The sequence below is a fragment of the Balaenoptera musculus genome, chromosome 3 (assembly GCF_009873245.2).
Source record: "Balaenoptera musculus isolate JJ_BM4_2016_0621 chromosome 3, mBalMus1.pri.v3, whole genome shotgun sequence".
Lineage (NCBI taxonomy): Eukaryota > Metazoa > Chordata > Mammalia > Artiodactyla > Balaenopteridae > Balaenoptera > Balaenoptera musculus.
Window position 1 is genome coordinate 30,695,432 of NC_045787.1, and position 19,598 is coordinate 30,715,029.

A 19,598-nucleotide genomic window follows, 5' to 3' on the forward strand; every position below is an offset into this window, starting at 1 on the left:
CTTCCAACATAAAAGCATAAAACAGTATTTGATAAACACAACCTCTGCTCACAGGAGCAAGAGGAGCAGCAAGGATTGGTAAGGAATGTATGTGCTGTAAATCTTAGGCAATGTAAGACAAATCTGGAACTCCTGCATCTCTGTAGTTCACAAAGGAAATGTAAAGGTAGTAGTAAAAGTACTTTAACTCAAGCATCTAAGCCTCAATGTACCAGTGGCCTATAAAACAGATGCGTATGGGCTTCCGCAATTTGCCTGAAGACCTTTCACTGCAAGGAGAGTGATGAAAAACAAAGGTAACTTGATTTAAGATTTTGGAGTCACAGAATCCATCCTTTACATAGCATGTGCACAGAGCTTAAGAGAGAATGCTGGAAGATAAAATTATCTTATATGGGAACAACTTACTGGGTTCAGGTATCAACCAATTAGGATAGGAAATAAAAAATCAACCCCCCTCATTCTGCAAGATCACAACTCCTGGTATCGAACAGGACCTCAAAAGTCACAGTTAAGAAAAAAACAACAGATTCTAATTAGGCATCTACAACAATTGCTTGGCACAAAACTCATTTCCCAAGCTTTCAGTTAATATAAAGGAACATATATTTAGAATGACAAACAGATTAGAAGTTGGGAAGAGGAAATACCACAGTTCCTGATACTCCCTAAAATAGAACACACACACATTCTTCCTGTGAGAATTAAAGTACCTGCATAAAATACATACATTTTATGTGCTCATTAGTCTGTCATCTGCCCAAAAGGATTCAAACATTCACTATACCAAAAAAGGCATCTCTGAAATTTTTACACTTAGGCAAATGGCTAATCCACTAAAATCAAAGATGGAACTTCTAACTAAATTACTTAGAAATCACTATAAAGTCCTGGAAAATTAGGCATGCTTTTAAGGCTTCATACTCTAATTTCAGGGAATAGAAATCAAATGCAACTGACTTAAAGCAACAATTTGAGAGGATGTGTTAACAGTAGACCAGATTTGGTAATGTCAAGGGCCAGAGCCAAGATGGAAAACTCAAAAGACTCCCAAATCTAGGTATTTTGACCAAAACCAGGCAAGATTATTTCTTAAACTCTCTAATTATTCATTAATTCTATAAATATTCACAGCCCATTCTGACCAAGGCTGTTCCTGGCACGGGGTAAGCAATGAGGAACAAGCAGATCCATGCCTGCCCTCCTGGAGCTTCCAGCAGGTGGAGGAACTCCACCACCCAAGGTCTCTTTCCCACTTCTATAAACGTTCCTTGACATATGCAAATACCCAGGACACTAGCCCCAGTGCCTGCTCTCTCCTGCCAGCCACTTTTTCATCATAAATTCCAGCCACACAGGCAGCCCTCTGTTCCTCTGGCATGCGAGGCTCAGCCCCGCTGCAGGGCCTTTGCATGTGCTGTTCCCTCTGCCTGAGTCACCATTCTCCAAAAACACACTCAACTCTCAGTTCAAATCTCTCCACCTCAGAGAGGCTTCCAGGGCCACTCAGTCTAAAACAGCAGCCCCTACCCTGACCCTGTTTGCCACAGCAAACCTATTTTATCACTTTCCCAGCACTTATCACTCTGATATTATTGCCTTTATTGCTTCTCTGCTTTTTATCCACCTCCCTCACTAAGATGTGAACTCATTAGAAGGGGATCTGTCTGTCCTGTGCACTGCTATATTCTTAGTTGCTAGAAAGTTGCCTGGAATATAACAGATGCAATATTAGCAGTTCTGTAACACAAGGACAGGTACTGAATAACAAAGGAAAAAGAAAACACCTTAAATGTGAAAAGATTTGTTTGGTCAGTTTAAAAAAAAAAAGGATTATTACAGTTTCTTACATTAGTCCTAAAATCATTCTCAGAAATAAGCATAATGGAAATATAAAGCTTAACATTGGCTAATACTCAAATTATATAATGTATTTGGCTCAAGTGCTAGCTAGCATTAGTCTTACTTCTACAATTTACTCTGTTTTAAAAGCACTCTAAGAGACCTCAAATTTTTATTTTAAAAGGGCCAAATATTTTCTAAAAGCGTACTCCCTCTTAAAAGTTATGAATAACCTTCTCCCAAAGTGTACAATTTATAACCATACTATAGCAACATTAAAATATGAGATACTGGTGATAATCTACAGAAGGCAGGGATGTTAGTGCCTAATGGCAAACAAGTTTTACGACTGATAAACTGCCTTTATCTTCAACTTAATCAAAGATACAAGCTTTTTCTCCATGTTCAAAATATTCAAACTCTTAAGAATTTTTCTTACAGATTATTCTTAACAACTTATATCTATTCTTTTATTTCTTTTGTTGAAACAAAGAGCTAAGGTGTTAATCAAGGAATACAACCTTAGTAACTGGCCTTGATGTCTCATGCTTCACCACAAAGACACTTATGGATCCTTATGGATTGCTTTGAAATTATATAAAAGGAAAGGGTGTACCTTGGAGAGAAGGGGCATTTATTTCCTGGACATGATGCAAAGAAGTAAGCTCCTACTGCCTCTGGGCCTTTGGGAATAATTGAAATCCACTTAAAAACCTCAAAAACTAATGTTTTACAATAATTCTATAGCAAAATAGTAGAAACAACCTACCGCAATAAAGAGGTTAAATAAATTATGGTTCATCCTTAATGGAGTACTCAGCAGCTGTTAGAGCATGAGACAGCTCTTAGGTACTGATGTAGAGACTGCCAAGATTTAGTACTCTGCGGGGAGGGGAGGGCAGGGAGCTGGTGCAGAACAGAGTATACAATGCGTCCTCATTTGTGGAAACACAAATAAAAAGAACACATACAAAATGTTTATACTAGCATAGGCTTTATCTGGAAAGATATACACAGGAGTTAGTAACCCTGGGTCCTGGGGAGAACAGGGTGCAGTGAGGCATGGCCTCGGGGAGAGAGGTATACCTTCCACTCTATAGCTTTTTATACATATTGAATCTTCTACAGTGTGCATAGGTTGCCTGTCCCACAAATTAATATGATAAATCTTAATATTATAATAATTTATATTATTGCCAACATACTATTCAGTGAGGACCATCAACAAGCAAAAGCTTTCAAAAATCACAAAAGTTTGTTCTCTTCAACAGCGAAGTTCCTGATCCTTATTTCCCAGAAAAGAATCCCAGTCTCAGCTAATTAGAGAGGAGCACTTGTGATCTCACCTATTACAAAGCAAATAAGCCTCAATTCAACCCTTGGAAGGGAAATCTAAATCGAGCTTGTACCTACCTAATAAAGCCTCCAAATAAACAGTTTCCCCTTGGCTCTAAAACAGAAAGTCAACGTAAGAAACAAGTAAGAGGACAGTGCTTTTAAAAACACACGCTATACTTAGGTTTCCTTTCCCCTGCCAGGCTTAGACAAGGAACCCTCCGATACTAGTGAAATGTGAGTTCAGATCTGTGGCAAAATCAGCATTTAAGGGAAGGGGCAAGCATCATTTGCACTAAACGAACGCTTTAATATTTCTTTTCTGGGGAGGGGAATTTGCTTTAGATTTAATTTAAGAATCATTTTTGGACCCCTGACTAAATGATACTACTAAGTCACTTAATTTTACTCCAAGCAAATTTTTTTTTAATTAAAGACAAATCTGAAACTGAAAACAAACAAATCAGAAGGCAAACTTTAAACTGAAACCTTTCTGTTGAAAAATGTATCTTAAAAGAACACATTAAAAAATGCAAAAAATTCATTTCCATTCAAACGCCATTCAGTATCAGTATATACGCTATATCAATATTTGACTGCAATAACACACCCATACAAAAAGGAGCACACAGGTACCCAACTGCAAATAAAACATCTCATATATTTTTGGCAGCCAAAGGTGGGGGACGCGGCCGGTGGAGGCCAGAATCATGTTATTCAAGGCGTACATTCACAGCATTTGAAGCACAGAGTTTTCTGTCAGACACAACTCAGGATTCCAGCTCTGTCTTTTGAAATGACGCATTAAAAGTGTCATCTTTTACGAAGCCTAACTTTGATCGCCAACTCTTTAACTGGTTTTCATCAGTATAGCGCCTTCGGATACAAGCACATAATATACAGGTGAATCAAATACACCATGAATACGGAAGGGACAGAGAACTAGTTTAATGAAAAGTTGAGGCACGGGGTCACGAAATCACTTGGTTGATTACATCCCTTAACAAAAATAAAAATTAAAGCTCCTTCCCATCCCCCAGGTAGCCTGTGGCCTCAGAACTCGCTGCCCTACGTGGGGCAGAAGTTCGCAGCCGGGGAGTCGGCGTCCTCTGGGAGCCGAGGGTGGCCCAAGGGTGCTTGGAGAGCGGCGCGACCTGGCGCGCCCCACCCCCCGCTCCCGGTCACTCCTCTCGGACGCTCCCCGACACCCGGGCCGAAGCCGGCCGGAGCGCTGCCCCCCGCCCCCCGCGGGCCGCCGGGCGCTCGCGGCGACGCGCCCACGGGACTGGGCTCCAGGCTCCGCGGCTCCCACTCCCCGCGCCTCGCGCCGCGCCCACCCGCTCCCAGTACTCACGAGCCGCTCCCGCGCCGCTATCTCGCCATCCCCGGCCGTCAGCTTGGCCGCCTCGGCCGCCGCCCGGGGGCTGCCCGGAGTCCGCAGTCGCCCGGGGGCTGGAGGCGTAGAGGAGGGGGGCCGGGCACAACCCGCCGCCTCCGCCGCCGCCGTATTGCCTCCCCGGTCCCAGCGCTGGGCTGCTCCAGGCGGCCACGGGCGAGGGTCGGCCCGCTGCCCTCCGCGAGCCCCGGGAGCCGCCGCCGCCGCCAGAGCCTCACGGAGGCAACAGTAACGGCCACGGCCAGTGGCGAGACGCTCCAGCGGGGACTGCGGCGCGCGGGGGCGGTGCCTGCACGCCGCTCGGCGGGGGGCGCTGCTGCCCCGGCCCCGCCCCCGGCCCCGGCCCCGCCCCGCCGCCCGCGCGCCCCCGCCGGAAGCCTCCCGCGCGCCCCCGGCGCCGCCCCCCGCGGCGGGGCCGCGCGCGTCCGGCGCTCGCCGCGGGGCTGCCCCTGAGAGCAAGAGGAGAGCGGCCGCGCGCGGGGGCCGAGTACCGAGGGAGGTGCTTCCGCAGAGAGTCCAGTCGCGAGGCCAATCTCGGAAGGTCATGGAAGAGTCGGGGAGAGGAGCGGCCCAGCTGGTGCAAATGCTCAGGGAAGGCCGGCCTAGTGCGCGGCGGCCCTGTGCGGAGAGCGGCTCCCAAAACGCTGTCAATGCGATTTGCAAACATTGCATGGAGGAGAGGACGACGTGGGGCCGTGTTTTAGCTTCCTTTGTAAAGACACACGAAAACCAGCCTCTACGCCTGGGCGGGGGTAGGGGGAGCGATTGCTTAGATTTTATGAGTTACCTAAAATGCCCACATGGCTGGGGCGCTGCCGCTCAGGCCACTTTCCTCCTCCCCGATGCAGGGCTCCCTCAGCCCGAGAGGGCCCGCGGGAGCATTCTGAGAGTATCCTGGAGCCATCTAGTCTTGCCTCCAAGGCGTGGTGGGCTTATTTGTGCGGAGAAAAAACGGATCCCTTAATGGGGTGAGATTTTTCCTCCTTGCATTGTTCCCATTTCCGCAGTTTCACTTGGCCTCGATTTTCTTCCAGAGTAATGCACCAAATGTAATTAGCTGGAGAGCGTTTGATGGCGCAGAATCGTGGTTTGAAGATGTTTACGCTCTATGCCGGACGCGTTTGATGATGTTCTCTTCGACACAATTAATTTTGCAACGTTCAGAAATGTGCCAGATGGAGCCCCTGGCACGCAGAGTCACAGGGCTCTGCAGACACACCTTCAATAGGAAGCCAGCTTGTTTGTTTCATTTGTGATTTATTTGATGCACCAGCACCAAGGCCAACGTGTTTTTTAGAGACCTTTGGATGAAATTCCAGAGCAATTTCTAAATTAGCAAAACGAAGCTTATCGTCTGAGATAACATTTCCCTGTTGATAGTGTAACTAAAATGGGCGCAGAACACCAGCAAGTACATTGATTGAAAAGTAGGCTCCCTAAATGAAAATATGTGTTTCGCAGTAAGACATGGTCCCCACTAGTCTTCTAAGGGCCAGCTTCATCTGTGTGCATATTTTGAACGCCAAAACTAAATGCTTCCTATTATCCCTAAGACCTAGTTTGCAAAACAGTCTTCTACTATGTGTACTGGAACCCCTGTTTAAGATGTACAATGTTGCTTTTTCCGTTTACCCTGGTTCTTGAGTCCTCGGTGGTTTGGGAAATTTATCTTATTTTTAATTTTTTAATGGATGAAGGGGTTCAACAAAGGCACAAGTGCCTAGGGTCTAAGAAAATCGTGATGCAGCCCCTACATGGAGTTGAGAAATTCCTTTCGTAGGAAAAATTTGTAGTTAATTTTAAACATACTACATAGAATGCTAACTTCTGTGACTTTGTTTTATATATATATATAAAGAGAGAAAGATACAAAGAAAAAAAGAGAGAGACATAGAAACATTTGGGGGAATAAAAATTCCTAGCATCTATTGGATACATACTGTGTCTGGCACCATCCATCACCTCATTTAATCTGCACAACACACCTATAAAATAGGCACCGTTATCACACCCAGGGGTTGATGCAGGTCTTATGAGAAATTTACGCAATTTGGGTGACCCTCCCAAAGGAAAAAGAAAAACAAAACAATATAGCACACCCAAGCTGCTCCAGCACTACCCAACCCAGGGGAAAGTGACAAAGGGAAAATCCAAATAGAAAGAGACCTCAATCTCAGCTGATGGTGGTTAAAATATCTTACTTTTGCCAGCTGTACAAAAACATGACCACCTGAATGTATTGCTAGGTCTCCTGCCAGGGCCTTGGATGTGGGGCTGGAAAGACGCCTTAAAGCTCATGCTTTGATTAGCTAATTGCCTCTGATGTGTACCCCCATTTCATAGTTCAGGAAACTCAGGAACTTGCCACAGCTTCTAAGGAGCACCTCGGTGCCTGCACCATGCTGAGGTCGGAGGTCTGGTTTGAAAAGCTGTGTTAGACACACTTTTCATGAGAAACAATGGATTTTATATTTCCATAACAAAACCAGGGCTTTAAAAATATGTTAGCAATTTTCTGATTATGACCAGAAACTCAGTGTGCAGTACTTGATATGGTCCTGCTATCTGAGTTGATAGTAGTAAAATTTCCTTAACTATTGTTTAAAAGGTGAATTAGGGCTTCCCTGGTGGTGCAGTGGTTGAGAGTCTGCCTGCCAATGCAGGGAAAACGGGTTCGAGCCCTGGTCTGGGAAGATCCCACATGCCGCAGAGCAGCTGGGCCCGTGAGCCACAATTGCTGAGCCTGCATGTCTGGAGCCTGTGCTCCGCAACAAGAGAGGCCGCGATAGTGAGAGGCCCGCGCACCGCGATGAGGAGTGGCCCCCGCTTGCCACAACTAGAGAAAGCCCTCGCACAGAAACGAAGACCCAACACAGCCATAAATAAATAAATAAATAAATTAAAAAAAAAAAAAAAAAGGTGAACTAATCACTGTGGATTCTTAAAGGAATTTCAACTCAATTTCGCGTGCCACGGATTGACACCGTTTTTATTTCCCTTGTCATAGACCAGTCTATGTTGTAAATACTATTTTATATAATAATTACTTTTTTTTTTTACAAAAAAATCTAAGATGTTGCAAACTAAGTATCAGAACATAAAGTTGTTTCGTTTGAAGTTTATGTTGTATAATATGACGAGTCTGACAGTAGTTCTCATTCAATGTTTGTTGAACAAATAAAGAATGAAATGGAAATGATTACATAATTAGAAGTAAGAAGGTAGATTATATAATAAGCTAAAATTGAATGGGAATGAAGCAGCAAAAAAGTTGAACTTAAACTACTTGCTGGATAAGCAGAGCTGATTTCTTTGTTAATTATTTTATGCCCAAGATTTGTGTTCTTCTTTCTAGCTATTGGCTTTTCTTTTCTCCCTGCTTTTCTGTTTTATTCATTAAAAAAAATCTTTTTGTAAATAAGATTTCATTTGAAATGCTTAAATATAAAAAAAAAATCTTTAAGTGAAACAAAAATCATAATCACACCTGTAATGAAAATTTTGGAAGTGAAAGGCTTTATTCTTTGAAAGGATCAATCACTCACAAAAGCAGCAAATGTGAGATGATGGGGTTTTGTTATTAAATTACTCATATCTTGGCCCATACGCAGGCTTCTTGGGATGTGTGATCTAACATGCGTACTGTTTACCAATCAGTGGGATAAGATATGGCTTTGTTCCTGGAAGAAATTTTGGAAACAAATAAAAATCTACAAATTAAGCATAGTTATTAGCCAGCGAATAGTTGAAATGAGTGAAGCTGTTCTTCACTTTAAGCCTGACTAATAAATGTAGATTTAAATTGGTTTATTTTAGAGCACAGTTTTGGACAAGATACAAAACTTGAATTGGATATATGACAAGAAGATACATGAGAATAATCAGCTAATTTTCTCTAGATGTTATGTTCTTTACCCACAGTGGTTTGGAATGTTATTTGAGGGGCATGAAAAATGCAATAAACACCATGAAAGATATTATCTTCCCTGGATTCTGTTTAAAATATTCTCTTTCAAATAGAAAGATTTCAGGGGTGTTATGTAAACTATTTTGGTAAATTATTATATCCCCAGCATGGCCACAACAGGATTGCATTTTGTCTTTTGCTTATTTATATACTGTGCCTTCTTTCAAAGAGACTTAAGGTGGTTTACAATGAAAGACAAATATTAAACAAAAAAACAAAAACAAACAAACCTTCTGGCTAAGACAAACAATAGCATTTGAGCACAAAACTTAGCTCCAGGCTTCCCCATAGCCAAATGAAATAGGGGAAATGAAGGTTTTTGTAACTCTCATTGTCAAGTGCAAGGAATCATAAAGCAGAATTTATTTAGGAGAAAGTCTTTTCTGGCTCAAGCTTGGAGAGGAATTTGTCACAAGGGTGCTTATATGACGGATATTCAAATGTCTAAGTTAACAGGGACACTGCATGACACATCATTGGTTTTGGCCACCTTTTGATGACAGGCAGAGCTGATATATTTTTTCTGGTGAATAACTTTGAAATTGCTATTGTTGAAAGTAAGTAGTGGACTCCTATAGAGTTATTATTCTTTTTTTATTCTGCCCTACGAAGGCAAGCCAAGGACATAATATCAAATCTTGGTTTTCCCAGTTTCTTTCTTTATAAAAAGGACTAATTAAAAGTACCTATCAGAAGGTGGCAGAGAGGACAAATGAGTTAATTTCTATAAAACCTCTTACGGGGCTGCGTCGAATATTCTATAGTTTTCCTCAGGCAAGGGGTGTACATAATAGTTTTTCCGGGGCTTCCCTGGTGGCGCAGTGGTTGAGAGTCTGCTTGCCAACGCAGGGGACACGGGTTCGAGCCCTGGTCTGGGAAGATCCCACATGCCGCGGAGCAACTAGGCCCGTGAGCCACAACTACTGAGCCTGCGCGTCTGGAGCCTGTGCTCTGCAGCAAGAGAGGCCGCGACAGTGAGAGGCCCGCGCACCGCGATGAAGAGTGGCCCCCGCTCGCAGCAACTAGAGAAAGCCCTCTCACAGAAACGAAGACCCAACACAGCCATAAATAAATAAATTAATTAATTAATAATGAAGTGATTTAAAAAATCACTATATGTGGTTGTGAGGTGGTTATAAATCCTGTTATCCTCAGTGGGTAAAGCCTAGGAATTAGAAATTGTTTGATTTGAGAAGCACTGAGTAAGGGGGGGGGGTCCTTTCCCCTGAGAGACTAACATTTAGTTAACTCCCTGGGTCCTAAGACCTGTCACCTCAAGAATCTTGTTAAAATTCTTATACTTCTGAGAAGTTAAAAGTCTTAAGCTGTTAAGGCTAACTCCCAGAGCCAGAGCCTAGGGTTGGGGAGGGAGTACCAGGAGTGTGGAGAGAGCCACTGAAGGTACGAGAGGACACCTCTCATTTCAAATCCTTGCCGTCCTCTCACTCAGTCACTTTCCTGTTTCTCTTCCTGCCTCTCCCATCTTCTCTTTTCTGCATATGTGTCCACTCACATCACACGTCTTATCTTTTGGTCCTCCATCCCTTCAGCTTTTATCTCTTCCTTTTGACTTACCAAGCTCTCTCCTCTGTCCTTGCTTTTCTCTTTCTTTCCCTATATTCTTTATGTGTTGTCTAGAGTCACTGAGGGGCAACACAAGACATTCAAATTGATGCTACATTATTCCTTATAGTCCATCATAAACCCAGAATCCTGTGATCATATTCTCAGTTGAGCTAATGGATCCCACAAAAGAGCTATTTACTCCAATCTCGGTGGTGATATTAAGCCCATTATTTAATTTGTTCCTACAGCTACTGCACTCAGTGTGTTGCCAGAGGCATCTTGCACAGATGGAAAAAGAAGCCAAAAGATTAAGGAATTGAGCTGCGGTCAAGCCAGAGGTAGTGGAGTGGTTCGAAATCGGACCCAGATTCCTTAAATCCTTGAATGTATTATTCTTTTTTTTTTTTTTTTTAAAGATTAGTGTTTGGTTTTTTTTTGAATACTTTATTTATTTATTTATGGCTGTGTTGGGTCTCTTAGTTTTCGTGTGAGGGCTTTCTTTAGTTGCGGCAAGTGGAGGCCGCTCTTCATCACGGTGCGCGGGCCTTTCACTATCGCGGCTCCTCCCGTTGCGGGGCACAGGCTCCAGACGCGCAGGCTCAGTAGTTGTGGCTCACGGGCCCAGTTGCTCCGCGGCATGTGGGATCTTCCCAGACGAGGGCTCGAACCCGTGTCCCCTGCATTAGCAGGCAGATTCTCAACCACTGTGCCACCAGGGAAGCCCTGAATGTATTATTCTAACTAGTGCACTTAATCCACACCTTCAATGTACTGTACAAGACCAAAAAATCTAAAACCGAAAGAAAGTGAGTTTTTGCTTCCAGTTTCTGACTGTGGAGAATTTTCAATGGTTACACATTTGCCAGCAGAATTAACTCAAGGTCTCTAACGTCGGGTAGCTGAAAAATAACAAGTCAGTTAAATAATTAATTTTAATAACTGCAACGTCTCTGGAGTTTCCTTTGGGCACCTAATCTGGTACACCGCCTGGGTCTTATATTGGAAAACAGAAGTGGCCATCACTGTGGCAGCTCCGGCCAACAGCGACATTGCTGTTGATGATTTCCCTGCTGGAACTTAAGGTATCTGAGGACACCGCTCTCAAAGACGTCTGCAGCTCTGAGATTCTTTTCTGTGACATGCCCAAGAAATCTGGTTTTTCTGGCTGTTTAATCACAGAATCTTACACTCAAAGAGCTGACAGAAACCTTAACGCTACCTAAATTAAAATACCATCCAGTTCAAACTCGAGTGCTCATAGAATCTCATTCTACCCACCTAGATAGGCCTAACCTGGACTAAATTGATTAATCTAAGCTCGCTAGAGTTTTTTCTTAACTCTAGGAAAGAGAAACAGGTGTACACGTGACCCTCAAGTTGAGAGATGAGTATTGATTGGTTATTAACATGAAGAGTCTCGGCTCTGGGCACTTTCTTTGTGTTATAGGTATTAGTCCCACTTATAGGTGAAGAGACCGAAGCTCAAAGAAGTAAAATAACAAAGATTTGAATTCCAGTCTAATTCGAAAGTCATTATAGTGATTTAGAAGACACTGGCTAAAAGTAGGGTTCAGAACACTTACTTGCTAGATACCAGCAATGAACATTTATTGAGCACTTACGGGGTGCCAGGTACCGTGTACCAACTCACTCCATCCTCTCTGCAACCCTGTGAGTTGCAGGGAGGGTTGTCACCCCCATTTACAAAGGAGGCCACATGGACATTGACAAACCGTGTAATTCACCCGCCGCAGTCTGCCTCCAAAACCTACACTCCTAATTACTGGACGCTGTGTTCCACTATCAGTGACAGTCTGACTGCTAACCCTTTTGCTGCTTCTAGTTTCAGGAGCTTCACTAGGATCTCACCTACAATTTGTTGCTGCTGTAGGTGAGGTTCTGACACAGTTGAGCTTTGACCGAGTGCTATGCAGAGCCCTTCTCAATCTGAAGGCCTGGTCTGAATGTTCTCCAATCTCTCCTTAGCGCAATTTGCTCCTCTCCTTTGCCTCTGTCGGCATGAATCTAACTCTTTCTCTCATTACATCCCTGTTTCGGATTTTATTACTCAGTGAGATAGATGATGTGCTATTTCTTCTGCGTATTATTTGCATTCTGCCATCTCGTACAGGACTGTGTCTGCAGGGCCTGGCCCATCCCACTGTCCCCAAGCTTCTCCCGTCTGCACTGAGACCCCACGATCAGAGTTTCACACTACCGTTTACCTCTGTGGGGTTACTGCTTCCCTCCAAATGAAAGTGTCTCTGTATTCAAAACCCCAACAGCCAGGAGCACCCCCAGTTGCTTCCAACGGATTTAAAGAGAGTGTAGGTTTTGCTTCTGCTGTACGACAACATCTTTACACACAGCAGTTTTGTTAGGAGTTTCTTAGAATTACACAAGAATTATATTTATTGAGCCCTGGATTTTCAATACATTTGTCCATCTTTAGGAAGTAAGAAATTTCAGTTAAAGAGCAAAGAATATCAATAATTCACAAATACAGTTTTCAGTATAATAGACATCAGTGAAGATTGATCAATGACGACTCCTTTCCTGCAAATGGTAGAAATGCAACCCTTACTAAGTTTGCAACGCAGGGCAAAAATGGGGTTGGGGAGAGAGCATGAAAAATCATAAAATCTTTTAGATGGCCGTGGAGATTTGTGATCAGGGCTGTGGAAGGAAAATCAATCCTAAATGAAGGGATGCGTGACGGGCAGGTTTATGAGGAAACATAAGATGGGATAAAAACATTCCTCTGTCATCAATTTTAGATTTTTAAATTCAATATTCAATACATATTCATTGAGCACTTACTACATACAAGTGCTAAGGATACAACAGTGAGCAAAACAAACAGAGCACTTATCCTCATGAAGTTTGCATTATAAGACCCTTTCAAAACATAGAGTGTAATCAATTTCCTATTAGTTAAGTATAAATAGTTTTCTATTGCTGTTTTTCATTTTTTGTTCCTATCATATCACTAGATTAAGTTTCATACTTAAATGCTTAAAACCTTAACATTTGATTTCTCAAAGACCCAAGGTTAATTACAGCTCACAAAAGTATTAGAAATTAACATGTACTATCCAGCCTAAAATATATAGGAAATTTGTTGTTCCTTTGATTTTAAACCTTTGTTATTAGCTAAAAGTCAAAATAAAATATGCATACATCTTAGCTGGCTTAAAATCAATGCTTTCTTTACTTTAGGTATTTTCTAATTGCTATTCAAGGGAGAGGGAAACAAAAGAATTGGTTTTTTTTCCCAGCCACTAACACAGCAATAGATCTACACATTAATATTATTTTTATTCTTAGTTCCCTTATCTTCTGTCTCTATACTCTGGCTCACTAGTTTCCAAAGATGTTAATCCAAGTTTTATGAAAAAAAGGGACTCCCTAATCAGAGAAGTTTGGGTGACAATGGGTTAAATAAAGTCAAACAGCTTTTTAGATTATAGGCCATTGCAGAGCCATTAGTTCATTATAGATCTCCAATTATAATATAATGTGATGTGATGCAATGTGATAATACAATACAACTTAATATACAGTGTAGAGGACACGGCCCAACATTCATTCTCCCATCTTTCCGTAACAATATCCTGATTTCCCATTAGAGAGCCGCCCCTACCTCATTCTTAGTCCTTCAGTTCTGGGGGTCCATTTCCCATTGCCTTGCTTTAGAAATGGTCATAAGATGAGGTGCTGATAGGTATTTAACAACCAATTCTCCACAGAAAAAAAGTCTTGATTTATAGCATTTGCCAATTTCCATGGTGTAAATCCTCCCACCGTGGCCAGTTTCAAGCTACCAAGTGAAATGACTGAATGTGGAGTTGGGAAGAGATGTGCAGAGTTGAGTTGTAGGGGCCTCTAGTACACCATATCAGATACATCCCAGACTCAGAATCAGAACACTTATCCCTCTGGGTGCATGACTCAAGCCAGGCCAGCTCCTTAGGTCTGATTCCTTGAATTTTTTTTTTTTTGGTGGGGGGAAACTGTTGTGGAAGAGGAAGTGTGTTCAGCTGGGTTTGCTGATTGAAGGAATTGGAACCAATTCTGGTGACCTACTTGCCATTTGGCCCATTTCAAAGGAGGCTGGCTGAGAGTGCAGTAACTCAGAGAAAAGAAGGACAGAGCTGAGAGGTGAAGAGAGACCAAGTTCTGGTATGGCTCTTTGAGTCCCTGGATCTGGACCAGCCTGAGCCTCTGGACTTTGCAGTTACGTGAGCCATTAAATCCCCTTCCCCTTCCTTCCTTTCTCTGTCTCTCTCTCTCTGTCTCTCTGTCTCTGTCTCTTTCTTTGCTTATTTATTTATTTTTCTTTTATTACATCTGTTTGGATTGGGTTCTGTTCCACTGAAAGAATATGGCCATGCTATTCTTTTTTTCAAAGAGCCTCTCATGGGACTAATATTCCCCAGAGCAACTTGGGAACTGCTGTTCTAGCTTATTCTCCCCCATTCACTTTACAGGGTACTGGACACTCTGAGGAACTTCCACTTCTCTGTCTTTACCTAGAAACCTGAATTGGTAACTGTCTTCTAAACTTCTGATGTGACGATTCCAAAGACTGTTCAGACTTCAACATATTCAAAATGAAACTCATTTTTCTTTCTACTGGAAGTACACTTCCCCTATGTCCCTGGTTTTCATTAACTTACACACAAATTATGTTCCTGACCAGAGATATAACAGAGAAAGACACAGTTCTTGCCCTCATGGAGCTCTCATTCTAGAGGGAAAAACACACCATCAAATAGGTAAGTAATACAATGTCAATGTCAACTTGAAATAAGTACTTTGGAAAAAAAATAAAGTGGGTTTGAGGGATAGAAAATGACAGAGGTTGCTATTCTAAGTGGGATAACTGGGGAGGCTTCCCAGAGAAGGAGTTTTTGAACAAAGAGGTATAAATTAAATGAGAGATGGAACCTAGGGAGTATCTGGGGACCAATATGTGCATGGCTGAATGTTCCAGAAATGCAAAGAGGCCAGGGTGGCTGGAACGTGGGGAGCATGGGAAGTGTGGAGAGGTTGGAGAGGCATCAGGGGGCCAGGTTAGGTGGTGCCTTGTAGGGAGGATAAAGACTTTTTATTTTCTTCTGTATGTGATCCCTCTGGCATATGTGTGAAGAGTGGATCATCCCTGTGATGGTCAAGAAGAGAAACAGGGAGGTCATTAAGGGGCCTTTTACAGTTGTCCAGTGGAGACACCATGCCAGCTTAGGCCGTGATTCTTCTAGCTACCTTGGTTGGGCATCTTTGACTTGCCTTCTCTTTCACTTGCTACATACCCGCAGAGATGCCCAACTGTGGGTTTTGTTCCTGCAAAGCACCATGCAGCCACTGGAAGCAGGTTGAGTTTCCCAGGATGAAGACTTAAGGCAGGAAGGAGGAGGTTGATTAGGGAGTGCTCTTGGGATAACAGCCTTTCGAAGAGAAAAGGAAGGAGGCAGGATTGGGCAGAGAAAAAAGTTCAACTGCAATGCATGGAGTTCTGAAGCTGGGATGATCCTTCAGAGCTGTCCCCAGCTGGAGTGAGGGGTAGGGGCCTTTATACCCCCACAGCAATCAGTCACTGGATGCTAGTCATCCCAGGAAGAGGGCGTGACCTTGGATAAAGGGGCTTGACAGCTGAGGGCTCTCTGATGGCAGCATTCCTGGTGACTTGGAGAGTAAGACCTTTGTTCCTGAAGGGGGGTCTGGGCACTATATCACAATATCCACTACACCATCCCTTTTTACATTTGTTACTGAAACTGCCCTGATTTAATTTCTCATTCCTCCTGCTTAGGCTATAGCCCACCATGCTATCTCCAGAATTATACTCCAAGGAAAAGCCAAATTGCTCCTTGTTGCCTATAGAATTACATTTAGTCTCCTTAGCACAGTGTTCAGAACCTTCTAAAAGCCACCCATCATCTCCCTACTGCCCGTCTCACAATCTATGCAGACAAGCCTATTTGGCACACCGTATAATCCATGCTGTTGCTTGAACCTGAAATATTCTCCTCCCACTTTATCTATCAAAATTCCATCCTTCAGGGCTCGCTCAAATTCTACCTTCTTCTTTCCCCAGAACTTCTATTCTAGTAACTCATTCCATTCTGCCGGGACGGAGTTGCTTATTTCTTAGTTGGGTAAGCACAGTAATGAAGTCCTCATCATTTCACCCCCCCCCCTCAGTCCCCAGCAGCATTTAGCAGAGTGGGCTCTCCATAAATGTGGGGTGACTTGGACTATTTCAGCTTTCATCAAAGGCTAGACAATATCCTGAGATGGCAGTAGAGCAGAGTGGTCAAGCAGGACTAATGGATCTCTACTACCTGGGTTCAAATTTGGCTCCATCACTTACTAGGTCCATAATCCTGGGCAAATTTAACCTTTTATGCCCCAGCTTACCCATCTGTAAAATCCTCATTTTCATATCCTTACACTTACTTCATAGGGTTGTTGTCAGGATTAAACGAATTAGTATAACTAGAGCATTTAGAACAGTGGCTGCTACTTAATAAGCACATGTAAGTGTTGGCTCATAATAGGGTCCGTGTCACACCAGTGCCCTTGTTGACCCGTGCTTACCCGTGCTCATCAAGACAGCCACAGAGGAGACCGCTGCCCTCTCTAAGCATGATATATTTAGTGAAAGGGCCTTCACACAGCTCTGCTGCAGGGAAATCTGTTAACAGAGCTCTTGTTTTCCTCTTATGAACATTCCTTTAATGAGTGAGGATACTCTTGCAAAATGTTCTGGAATTCTCTGCTTTCCTGGGGCCCTTTCAATCTGGACTCAGACCTGGTTTTATAATGAATATTATGCACTTTTCCAGTGTTGCAAGCGCAAAGCATAACATTTTGAAGTGAACAGATTCACAGACACTTTTGAACTGAAAAGATCTTTAGAGATCGCCCTGTCCAGGAGACAAGAAAACAAGGAGATTATGTGACTTGTCTAATTGATAATACAAACTTATCAAAGTTATTAAAGGACAAAGTTACTCAATAACATTATCCAGTTTTTGCCCAAAGACACTACTTTCTTCAGTATGTATAACTCAAACAAAAGTAGATCTAACTTGCTAATTCTCCAGAGAACAAAAAAAGAAACAGTGTTTATTTCTCAGACTTATTGTTTAATTGAAAATTTCTCCTTGATTTGGTACAATACCTAGTAGTTTCATACTTAGCTTTTCTTGTGAGAACAAATAGTGTCCATTATTATTCAGTTACGTATTCATTCATTTACTCAAAAGATATTTGTGGAGTGCCTTTTATGTACCAAGCAGTGAACTGAAAGTTGGAAACTTTTGAAATGAATCAGTCCTAGTGTTCGGAGACTGGCCCACATCTGTGGAATCTGTGTGTCTGCTGGGTCGTTCAAATTCAAGGGACTTCAGAACATGGGTTCAGGCTAGGAATTGACCTTTATCAGCCAAAGGTTAAATATTGTCAGTCGCAAAGTCATACATATACAACCAATATACAATCAACATACAACCATATATACAACCAATTCTTATTAAGTGAGAATGGTTCTCTAAAAACAAGCAAATGCTGCAGACTGGTCTCTTCCTCCCTCTCTCTCTTTCTCCCACTGATTGAGCTCCACAAAATCCAGGACCAAAAAAGATGGCATTCCAAATTTTGTAGCACAGCGTCATGTTACTATAACACAATATCAGTGCAGATGTTATCATGTTTCTCTGATATGTTAATAAGTGTTAGATGAAAAAAAATTTCCACGGTCACATCAATTTGGAAAATTCTGGTGCAAGAGCATTAAAGAGGTTTCTTTCAGTGTGCTTCATTTCCTGAAACTTTAACTTGCTGATATGCATCATGGATCTCTACGAGGGGATAAAGTATTTGACCTAAGTCAAATTAATTTGCCTATGGAACCCTCTGTTTGCAGTGCATTGTCCATGAATATTTCTGAACCCAAGGTCAGTTCTGTTAGCCTCTATAATCCACCATCCATTAGGTACTGCTTTTTTAATTAAAAAGAAATCCTTTTATAGTTTAAGCCTATCTTTCATATCATATAATATTCCATGTTATATTTTAATATTATTTTTATAGATAAAAATGACTCAAAATCATCAGTGTAAGAATGTTATCTGTACCTGAAGATCGTTATTAAAGCACTCCTCTGCATATGTGCTACCAGCTGCTAATCCAGCTCTCATGGCAGACATCTCCAATCCATCAAAGAACTCTTTCCATGCAGATCTGAAAGAGGTACGAAATCTTTCTCAATGCCAGGCTTTAGATAACAATTTCCAATCCGTGAAATTTGGCCTGCTAGATTGAAATGATCTTGCCTTCATTGTTAACAATATCCACCCCTTACACTGTGCCTACTATGTGCCAAGCATTTTGTGAGTCCTTTTACTTAGAATCCCTCACTTCATCTCGATTTTGACTGCCATCAAACTGGCCAGCATCTCTCACCCAGACTATTTCAGTCACCTCCTAACCAATCATATTGCTTCCCTCTGCACTAAGAGAACACTCTGAAACACTTCCATGGTCTCCAAGGCCGGCAGGATTTGGACCCTCCTCAATCTCTACACCTATCACTCTCCTGAGGTGCAGTCACGGATCCACAGCTGGATTGGCAAGTCTGAACGCTCAGTCTTCTTAGTCCACTATGAGGGGATGAAGCCCTAGGGAATCGAGTCATTCTAATCAACTCGCCAGAGATGAATGTGTACTGCACAATATTAATTTATTAATTTACAATGAGAAGTGGAGCAATCCAACCAACCAGATGTTTGTGTTGGCATGTTTGTGACCTCTTTCTGGAAGCTATAATGAGTAGTCATTGAGAGCTTGTGGGCTGGAATCAGACTGCCTGAGTGTGAATCCTGCCTCTGTGCTTACTAACTGGGTGATTTCAGGCAAGTGGGTCAGTGTTCCTTTCAGTATCTACTTCCCCATCAGTAAAATGGGGATAGTAATAAAACATACCTCCCTGGGTTGTTGGGATGAGGATTAAATGAGAATATATATTTGTTACGTCCTGCTTAGAATGGAAGTTGGTACACAGTAACACAATAAATATTAGCTTCTGTTACTACAGTGGAGATCTACTCAAACTAAGTTAATATCAGAGCAAAAAGAATTAAACAATATTAAACAGATTTTTTTCAAGTTGTGTTAACTTCATAAATTGCTATTTATGTATTCATCCATTTAATAGTTATGGATACTCAAATAATTTCATACACTATGAGATTCACTTGGTAGTCCCACATCCCATAAATGTAAATGAATTCATGGATAAATATGGAAATGCACAAATCAATCTGTATCTTTGCACTTATCCGATTTTGTCCATTTCCCAGCCCTCTCCTTACTTTCAGTTTAAAACCTTTAAAAATCAATTGTTATAAATTTCATCACTTAAAAAGTCTGCCTGCCCCTCCATCTCATCTCTCCCTGCTCCTCCATGTGCCTTCTGTCTGCACACTC

The 19,598-nt window shown here is 42.3% G+C and overlaps 1 protein-coding gene across 3 annotated transcripts in view; it reads right to left on the minus strand.

Moving 5' to 3' along the window:
- LIFR (LIF receptor subunit alpha) overlaps window positions 1-4,826 on the minus strand; it is a 91,748-nt gene extending 86,922 nt beyond the window's left edge. For all 3 annotated transcript variants that reach the window (XM_036846780.1, XM_036846777.1, XM_036846782.1), the window contains exon 1: window positions 4,532-4,826. The gene's annotated coding sequence lies outside the window, so the exon portion shown is untranslated. The remainder of the gene's footprint in view (window positions 1-4,531) is intronic.
- Between the last annotated feature and the right edge of the window lie 14,772 nt (window positions 4,827-19,598).